The following is an 8,900-nucleotide window of genomic DNA, read 5'->3' on the forward strand; positions in this document are numbered from 1 at the left end:
TGATGTGTAGGCGTTAATTCAGGGGGCAGTAATCCCCCAGCATGCTCTTGTGGCGCATTCCTGTAAGAGTCTCCCTTGTGGTGAACTGGGATGGGAACAAAACACAGTGAACTTAAGTTCTGCTGATCTCCCATCATTAGAAGAAGATTTGGATTGGAAATCAAGCTTAGGGTTTTTCCATGAGATTATCCAACTTGCAGACTTTTCATCTGTATTCGCAATAAATCTCTAAGACTAGAGTCAGAGCCCCGATGAAAATGAGGTGAATCTTGGGACTAAAATGAGACTATCTTGAGAACTTGGACTACAGATTGCCCTGAACCTTTCTAGCTTATGCTAGTGGTCCATTGAGTGCATGCCTAAAGGAATCAAAGTCGTCATTCTGGGGATCCGTAAGACCCTTGTTTATTGCTGCGCTGTCCCAGGTACTGTTCTACTGCTGTGAAGACACCCCATGAGTAAGGCAACTCTTACAAAGAAAATCATTTCATTGGGGACTTGCTTATAGTTTTAGGTTAGTCCATAATCATCACGGCAGGAAGCAAGCCAACATGGCCTGGGAACATCAGCCTTTATCCTAATCTACAGGTAAGAAGAGAGACACGGGGCTGCCATGGGCTTTTGACATTTCAAAGCCTGTAGTGGCACACCTCCTCCAACAAGGCCACACCTACTCCGACAAGGCCACACCTCCGACAAGGCCACACCTCCTCCAACAAGGCCACACCTCCGACAAGGCCACACCTCCTCCAACAAGGCCACACCTCCTCCGACAAGACCACACCTCCTATACCTTCTTAAGCAGTTTCCACTAACTGGTAATTAAGCCTTAAATATATGAGGCTATGTAGGCTATGATCATTCAAATCACCACACGCATTATTCACAACCAAGCTACAGAATCAACCTATTATCTATCTGTCAATGGATGGATGAGGGAATGAAATATGTACATATACCCAGTAAAGTCTCTGTTAACCATAAGAATGAAATCGTGCCATTTGAATAAAAATGGATAAACTATAAATCGTCACAGTAAGGAAAGTAGGCATGGAACAGAAAGACAATGTCAAGTTTTCTCTCACATCTCATGCAGATGATTTTTTTAAAAAAATATATTTTTAAAACAAGATAGGGCTGGAGAGATGGCTCTACTCTTTCAGAGATCCAAGTTCAGTTCCCAGCACCCAGAAAAGGTGGCTCACAATGCCTAGAACCCCAGCTTCAGGGGATCAGCTGCCTCTGCCTTCCATGACTTCCTGCACTCACGTCCGCTTGCCCACACAGAGATATACACATAGATATAATTTAAAATAACAAAAGTAAATCATTTTAAAGGACAGGAAGGAAGACACTATTTAGGGAGGGAGTCAGCCTCGGGAGGCAAAGGGACAGGAGGCGGCAATGGGGGAGGGGGGTTAAAAACTTGCTTACATGCCTGAAAACATCACAATGAAAAACATTATTTTGTGCAAACAAAATATGCCAGTAAAAGACACACTGATTTTCTCCCCTTATTATGGGCTTCCAGCCTCTCCTGGCCTAGAGACCACGAGGAGCCACCCTAAGGTCAATGACTCACAGGACATGCTAACTCTCTTTGGAGGATGCCCCTACACCCCTTCATGGTTTCTAGGCCACGAAATAAGGCCAAAGGTCAAGTCTTTCCTTGACTAGGAAAATAATTTGCAAAGAAAAATAGAGACTTGGTTTATAGGTACCTGTGAGGCCTAGAAAACCAAACGAGACTGATGAAGAGCCCACTAGGCCAGGAGAGCAGGATGAAAGGGAGAGGTTGAAATGGGAACAGCCGTCTGGACCTGGGGACTTGATGCCCTAAGATCCAACATCACTTCCATCTTGCTGGGCCAGCCCCTTACTCTGAGATAAGAACACTAGCCCACAAGCAATGGGGCTGAGAAGCTAGAACTGCTTTGACGGGACCACGAAGAAGTCAAGAGGCTCTGGGCAGCAGGCAGTGTAGCGGTCTATAAGAACTGAAGCCTGGCATCTGACTAAATTCCTTGGGTGGCTTCAAGGAAAACAGCTCTTTCACTGAAGTAGTAAGAAATATATCATGATTTAGGGGCCACAAAGACAGGGGTGAGGGAAATTTAGATGTGTCTGGAATAAGCCAGATAAGAGTCAGGAAATTTCCTGGGCTCCTGGGAGGATAGGAGTCAGAAATAACACAGGCCAGGAAACGATACTTCACCATCAGAAGTAAGATGGGTCTGGTCTTCCAAGTAGACCGTGTGACCCTCTAGGGAAGTGTCTCCCCAAAGTACATGTCTTAGGACCTTGATCCCCAGCGCATGACACTATTGGGAGGTAGGGGAACGTTCAAGAGCTGAGGTGTAGTGAGGGGACTCAAGTCAGTAAGAGCATGGCCTTGAACTGATTGGAGGATGCCTGGATCTTCCTTCCTTCCTGTTAAGTTTGTACCATAGGAGGTTTCTTCCACTATGTACAATCATTATAGGGTCAAAAGGAACGGGCCAACAATGTCCAAAATTAGCCTTCTCTCAGCCCTCACCATACCTAGGATTTTTTTTAGTTTTGAACCTATTATTATTATTATTATTATTATTATTATTATTTATTAAATATTTTTTACAGTCCAGTCATTATCCCCCACCCTGTCCTCCAACAGTTCCTTATCCCATTCCTCCTCACCTGTCTCCAAAGGGATGTCCCCACCAGACCTCCCCACACCATGGAACCACCTTTTCTGTATCCATTCTTCCATTGTGGGACATCTGGGTTGTTTCCAGCTTCTGGCTATCACAAAAAGAGCTGCAATGAACATAGTGGAACACGTGCCCCTGTGGCACGGTGGGGCAGCCTTTGGGTATATGCCCAAGAGTGGTATAGCTGGGTCTTCAGGTAGATCTATTTCCAAATTTCTGAGGAACCTCCAGGTTGATTTTCAGAGTGGTTGTACCGGTTTGCAATCCCACCAACATTGGAAAAGAATTCCTCTCCCCTGAAGAGGTGTTGTATAATCTGAAATCTGAATGATTAGAAAAATTATATTTACTTGGTATGCCAATGTTATTCTGTATATACTCACCGGAAGAAGAAAAACGTTATCTTTTATTCCAGAGTTCCAAACAGGACCAGTATATCAATATCACCAGGCAATTATTAACTTAAATAATAAGGGTGAATTGACAATGTTCCAGAGTTCAAAATTCTAACCACCAGTAATAAAAGAGAGGAAAATTACAGAGTCCAAATTTTATCAAATGCCTAAAACTGCCAAAACAGTAGCTGGATAATAAATATAAACTTTGTAATCAAACAAACTTCAAATAGAGCTCCTGCTCCACTAAGCAAACAGGTCCCCTACATTGATGGATTTTGCACGTGAAGTGAAAGGTAAGACTCACTAACAAAAGCAAGCAACTACTTCACGTCAGTGAGGAGACAACAAGCAGCTTAAAATGGCCACCATCCTCATAATAAAATTAACCTACGAGAGAGAGAGAGAGAGAGAGAGAGAGAGAGAGAGAGAGAGAGAAAGAAAGAAAGAAAGAGAGCGAGCACTTCTCTTTTCCCCTGGGACTGAGACTGAAGGAACAAAGGTCCTCAGCTAGGAACTCAACTGAGACCCTGCCAGAATGGGTCCTTCAGAGACTTTTTTCTGGGAATCAGACCTGGTACTGAAGAGTCAATAGCTCCATTTTCACCGTTCTGGATTTCAACATTCTAGAATATAAACTTATGGAAGCCACATCATGACTTTATGCTACTCGTGTGGTAAACCGACCTCTCTTTTCTTCCACGTAGTTTTATGTCATACGTGCTCTAAGAATTAATGATTACCCCTGGATTACAAGTGCATGTATACCATGTATGTTTGACAAGTGACAAAATCAGTCTTTGAGTGAGAAAAAAGAGATGGGCCTCCAACCTGAAAGAAGTGTTACGCAGCAATGACAGCATAGAAGGGATGGTCCTAGAACCCCTGAACCATAAAGCTGCCACTCTACAAATTGTACAGTGATAGATAGATACTAAGTAGATAGAAGATAGATAGATAGATAGATAGATAGATAGATAGATAGATAGACAGACAGACAGACAGACAGACAGACAGAATTTCATATTATACTCTTAATCTTATCCTGAAATCCTAGTAATACTTTGGCCAGGGTTTTGGGAAAGCCACCAGAACTGCAAACCAGGTGACATGAACTTAGGTGAATGATCTTTAAGGAGCAGGTACATCTGAGTGACCCTTCTGAGTCAGTTCTCAAGGGGGCTGGCATATTAAAACAGGGAATGACTGGGACAGGGATAGGGGAGTCAGATGTAGACATGGCGTGTGCCTTCAGAAAATAGGCTAAAAACCTGGAGGACAACCATGGGGAAAAAATGCCTTGAAGATCCTGCCTCTTGGTTCTTTAAAATGTTTTCCATTTCTTCAAGACCCTCTAGAGATCTATTGATTTTTAAAAATGAAAGAACACTGAAAAATGACAGAGCCTAGGCATCCACATAACTCACATGTTAACTGTGCTTAAAGGCAGGAAAGGGTTTGCTTTTCCCAGGGAACAGCCCTTCACGGATTGATCACTGGCCTTTCCCCATCACAGCTCACTCAGGCCTGACCTGTAGTTTCCCCGTGCTCTTCTCTGCGTCCTGGTACCGCTGCTGTGCCCAGCCCCAAGCCAGATGCCAAACATTCATCCCACTGTGTTAAGGACAATGATATCATTATTTTAATGTATGTTCAGTGTGCGTGTCGATGGGAGAAGCGGTGGAGGTGCACATGTGTGTGAGGTGACACAGGTCAACCTCAAGTGAAATCTTCTAGAACACTCTTCACTTTCATGACTTTGAAATAGGATTTCTGATCGGCCTAGACTCACCGAGGCTAGCTGGCCAGTGAACCACAGGGAGCCCACCTCTCTTCAGCGACTGGGTCACAAGCAAATGCCACCGTGCCAAGCATGGGCCTAGAACATGGGCTCCAGGGATCAAATCCTCATCGTTTGCAGACCCTTCAACCTACCTATAACTTTGTTCTGGGAACTTCAGTTTACACTTACTTCAAAGAAGCTGTTGAAAACCTGGTGTAGTTGTGCATGCCTTTAATCCCAGCTCTCAGGATCTCTGTGAGTTCGAGGACAGTCTGCTCTGCATAGTGAATTCCAGGACAGCCAGAGATACTGAGCTACGTTAAAAACAGAAGCAAAGAGGATGGTGGAAAGGTAGCACTATGACAAGCTCACAGGAAGATGTGTTAATGCAGATATTTGATGGTGTTAGTGTGATCCCAAGGCACACACACAACTTGGCCAACATTTACAGAGTATCTCTTGTCTTCCAGGACTCTGAAATTCTGTAGGAAAGACGTAGCATGTAACTAAAATATCATTTCAATCCTAATGATGTGTCATACCCATAGATCACCAGAGAAGTTTCTTCTTGTAGTGGATGGGATTGTATAAATGGGTACAAACAACAGGTTGTGATCAAGGCATCAGTTGGGCTCATGAGGGTATCGTGTTCTTAAAGAGCAGGGCAAGAAGGAGTGGGTGAAACAGAACCTGTTATGTCTGAAGGGTGTCTCGGAGTTCAGTGCACAAGACAGCTACCGGACAGCTCCATCACATCAGCACAGAAGCTAGAGGGTCAGGGGAGGTCACAGAGAAGGGAAGGTGGGGGGCAAAACACAAACCAGGAAACCTGAAGGGTAAGAGTCAATTTAATTTAATATGGAGATAACTGTCCTTGAAAGTCTGGGTGAGTTTTACCACTGACTTGGTAGGATTTAGACAGCTCTGCGTGCCTTTAGACAAGAAAACGTTTCTAACTTAAAATACTACCAAGAAAAAAAAATGTGAAAATGTTTTTTTTAAACTATTATGGATATGAATCTAACGTTTTGAAACAGGGACTGCAGATAGAGCTGTGCCAAAGGAGACTCAGTATCAATATTGCTACAACAGTGCAAACAAGACATAATGAGAAGTCTATCCGCAGATTAGTAACAGTGGGAAGAAGGAAATTAAAGGGGGTGCACGGAGCTTCTCAGTGCTGTAGAGACTCTGGCCAAGGGAGCTGTAGAACCCTGAGGAGGGAGAGACAGACATACTCTTATTATGCAATTAGCAAGTCCAGCCTAAAGCACAGAGAAAGCTAGGAAGGAAGGAAAGGAAGAAGGAAGGGGAGAGGAGGGGAGGGGAAGGAAGAAAAGAGAGATGGGAAACAGGAAGCAGATAAAGGGATGGAGCAAGGAAGGAAGAAAGGAGGGAGGGGGAGGGATGGAGGGAGGGAGGGAGGGAGGGAAGAAGAACTGTGGTGGGAGTACATAGAGATGATAAATTCCAGAAAAGCTCACGCTGCAGAGAAATTTTATAAAAAGCTATGTCTTTGGAAGGTTTGGCTTGTTTGATTGTTTTACAAGGAGACTAGTAACAACTTTTTAAAAGGTTTAAACAGAAAAATAAAGATGGAATCCAATGAATCATTAAGGGTGACTGGTAAGAGAGTTAAGAGGCCAGGCATGGCATAAGAATCTGCACTCAGGAGGCAGAAGCAAGGAGATCTCTGTAAGTTCCAAGCCGGCCTGGTCCACATAATGAGTTCCAAAAAAGCTAGGGTTACAGAAAGAGAACCTTCCTCAAAAATAAACAGACAGACAAACAAACCGAAAGCATGTGAAAGAGAAAGCATGAATTGTACTTTGAAAAGTTGAGTAAAATAGCTTTATTCAATATGAAACTACTGAAGTCGAGAAGAGCTAATGAATACTATGAGAAGACGAAAAACTGACAGCTAAAGAGAACAAAGAAAGATGGCAAATATGCACTAAAGTCTTAAACCACACAATACAGAGCTTTCACATGACCAAAATGCAAAATATGTAAACCAGGGTCAGTGAGACGGACCAGCAGGTAAGGCAACTGCCTCCAAACCTGAGCTCAAGTTCCAGAGCCTACATCGTTAAGGGAGAGAACTGAGTCCTTCAGCTCTCTCTCTCTCTCTCTCTCTCTCTCTCTCTCTCTCTCTCTCTCACACACACACACACACACACACACACACACACACATACGCACACACGCACACATGCTCGTACACAGGCACGCACGCACACAAATACACATTCTCACACACAGACATACACACTAAATAAGACAACTTTAAATATGTGAAACAAAGAGCTAAGAGTCTATAAGGAAAGAACACACATAATGACGATCTTTACACCGTCGTCCCCTTAAGTCATGTATAGGCTGTGTGACCTGACCCCAGACACCAAAGTGCTCATCCTCGGTGATGATCGGGGAAATCAAGATCACAAAGAGCTGCACATCCTTGCAAACCACCACGGTACCACATTCAACTCTGCTGACCTAAGCAGAGGTTTCTGCATCCAGTCACAGAGGTCCAGTCACTCTGTAACCATGAGTTGCTCTGACCACCACAGTTGCACATCCGGGAACTCCCGTAGTAAAGAAAGGAGCTGTCAGTCAGGATAAAGTCAGAAAAGGACAGCCAGACCTCAGAGAGAAACTGTCAACTGTGGGGCAGAACTTTGAAGCAGGAGACAGCATGAGGAACTTGGGAACAGCGAACTCCTCTACACACCGTCTAGGATGATGGGTAGATGATTTTTTTAAATAATGAATAAAATTTATTTTAGAAGAATATTACAAAACATTGACTATATAAGGCTCATTTTATACAATGGTCTGTCTGGAAAGTATAACTAGGGATTTTTTATTAATTTATTTATCTACTTTACATCCCAGTTGAAACCTCCCCTCACTCCCCTCTGCCAGGCCCTCCCCTCCCCTCACCTACCCCCGCCACTTCCCCTCCCTTTCTCTCCAGAAAGAAGCTCCCATGAGTGTCAGCTACTTGCCTAGGCACATGGAGGTGCAGTAAGACTAGGTACATCTTCTCCTGTTGAGGCTGGACATGCAGTCCAGTTAGGGAAAAGGGATCCAAAGGCAGGCAACAGAGTCAGGGACAGCCCCTGCTCCATTGTCAAGGGTCCCACACGGAGACCAAGCTACACATCTGTCACATATGTGTAGGGAGCCTAGGTCTGTCCCATGCATGCTCTCTGGTTGGTGGTTCAGCCTCTGTGAGAGGATACATGATTTTTTGCATTGGTCTAAGTTTGTAAACCTAAAGATAAAATATAATGTTAAAAATTTTGTGAGTTGATAACCATTTGGAGACATTCCTTTTCTCAAACCGCCATCATGTGTGACTCTGGAGAACTCTGGCCCATGACACCAGTGCTCAGACCCCACGTAGCTCAGGTAGGCACTGGTCCTCCAGGCTGCAGCACTCCTCCTGTCCTTGGAGGACACTGTGAGACCCAGAGCCACTGGGGCTGCCCCTCAGCCACAGCAAGAGACAGTGGGTGTTGTCCTCCATCAGTGACTAAAGGGCGCCCCAACTGCAGCAGAGCGGCTCTGGCAGCTTTGGAGCCAATGGCTTTCAGCATCCTGAGCAAAAGCGCTTCCTTGTCCAACAGTCAGTGCTGCCTTGCTAGCATGCGCTGTCTGTGTCAGCCCTGAATGTCCCCTAAGCAAACTGGAGCATGTGTGCAGCAGGGCGCAGGAAGAGAGTTTTTATGTAGCCGCTGACTCTCCGTGATTAGAAAGAAAAGAACCAGAGAGGAAAGGGGGTGCATGAATTATGGTGGGTTCATACAGTAGAGAGTTCGACGGTAAGAAAATAAACTACAACTAAGCCATTGTGAATGACTGGAAAGATGGTTCAGCAATTAAGAGTACTGGCCACTCTTTTAGAGGACCTGGGTTCAGTTCCTACAACCTACACGACAGCTCTCAACTGCCTATAGCTCCAGTCATAGGGGTTCCAGCAACCTCTTCCAGTTTCCATGGGCACCAAGCACACATGTGGTACCA

At 44.6% G+C, this 8,900-nt stretch overlaps 1 long non-coding RNA gene across 1 annotated transcript; it reads right to left on the minus strand.

Annotated features, from left to right (window-relative positions):
• Window positions 1-2,577: 2,577 nt before the first annotated feature.
• On the minus strand, window positions 2,578-6,144 carry LOC134485688 (uncharacterized). Its single transcript, XR_010063957.1, has 2 exons — window positions 5,058-6,144; window positions 2,578-3,013 (listed from the first exon to the last, which is right to left on the minus strand). It is a non-coding gene; the product is annotated as an uncharacterized LOC134485688 (long non-coding RNA).
• Window positions 6,145-8,900: the final 2,756 nt, after the last annotated feature.

This window comes from Rattus norvegicus, chromosome 2 (genome assembly GCF_036323735.1).
Source record: "Rattus norvegicus strain BN/NHsdMcwi chromosome 2, GRCr8, whole genome shotgun sequence".
In the NCBI taxonomy this organism is placed as follows: Eukaryota; Metazoa; Chordata; class Mammalia; order Rodentia; family Muridae; genus Rattus; species Rattus norvegicus.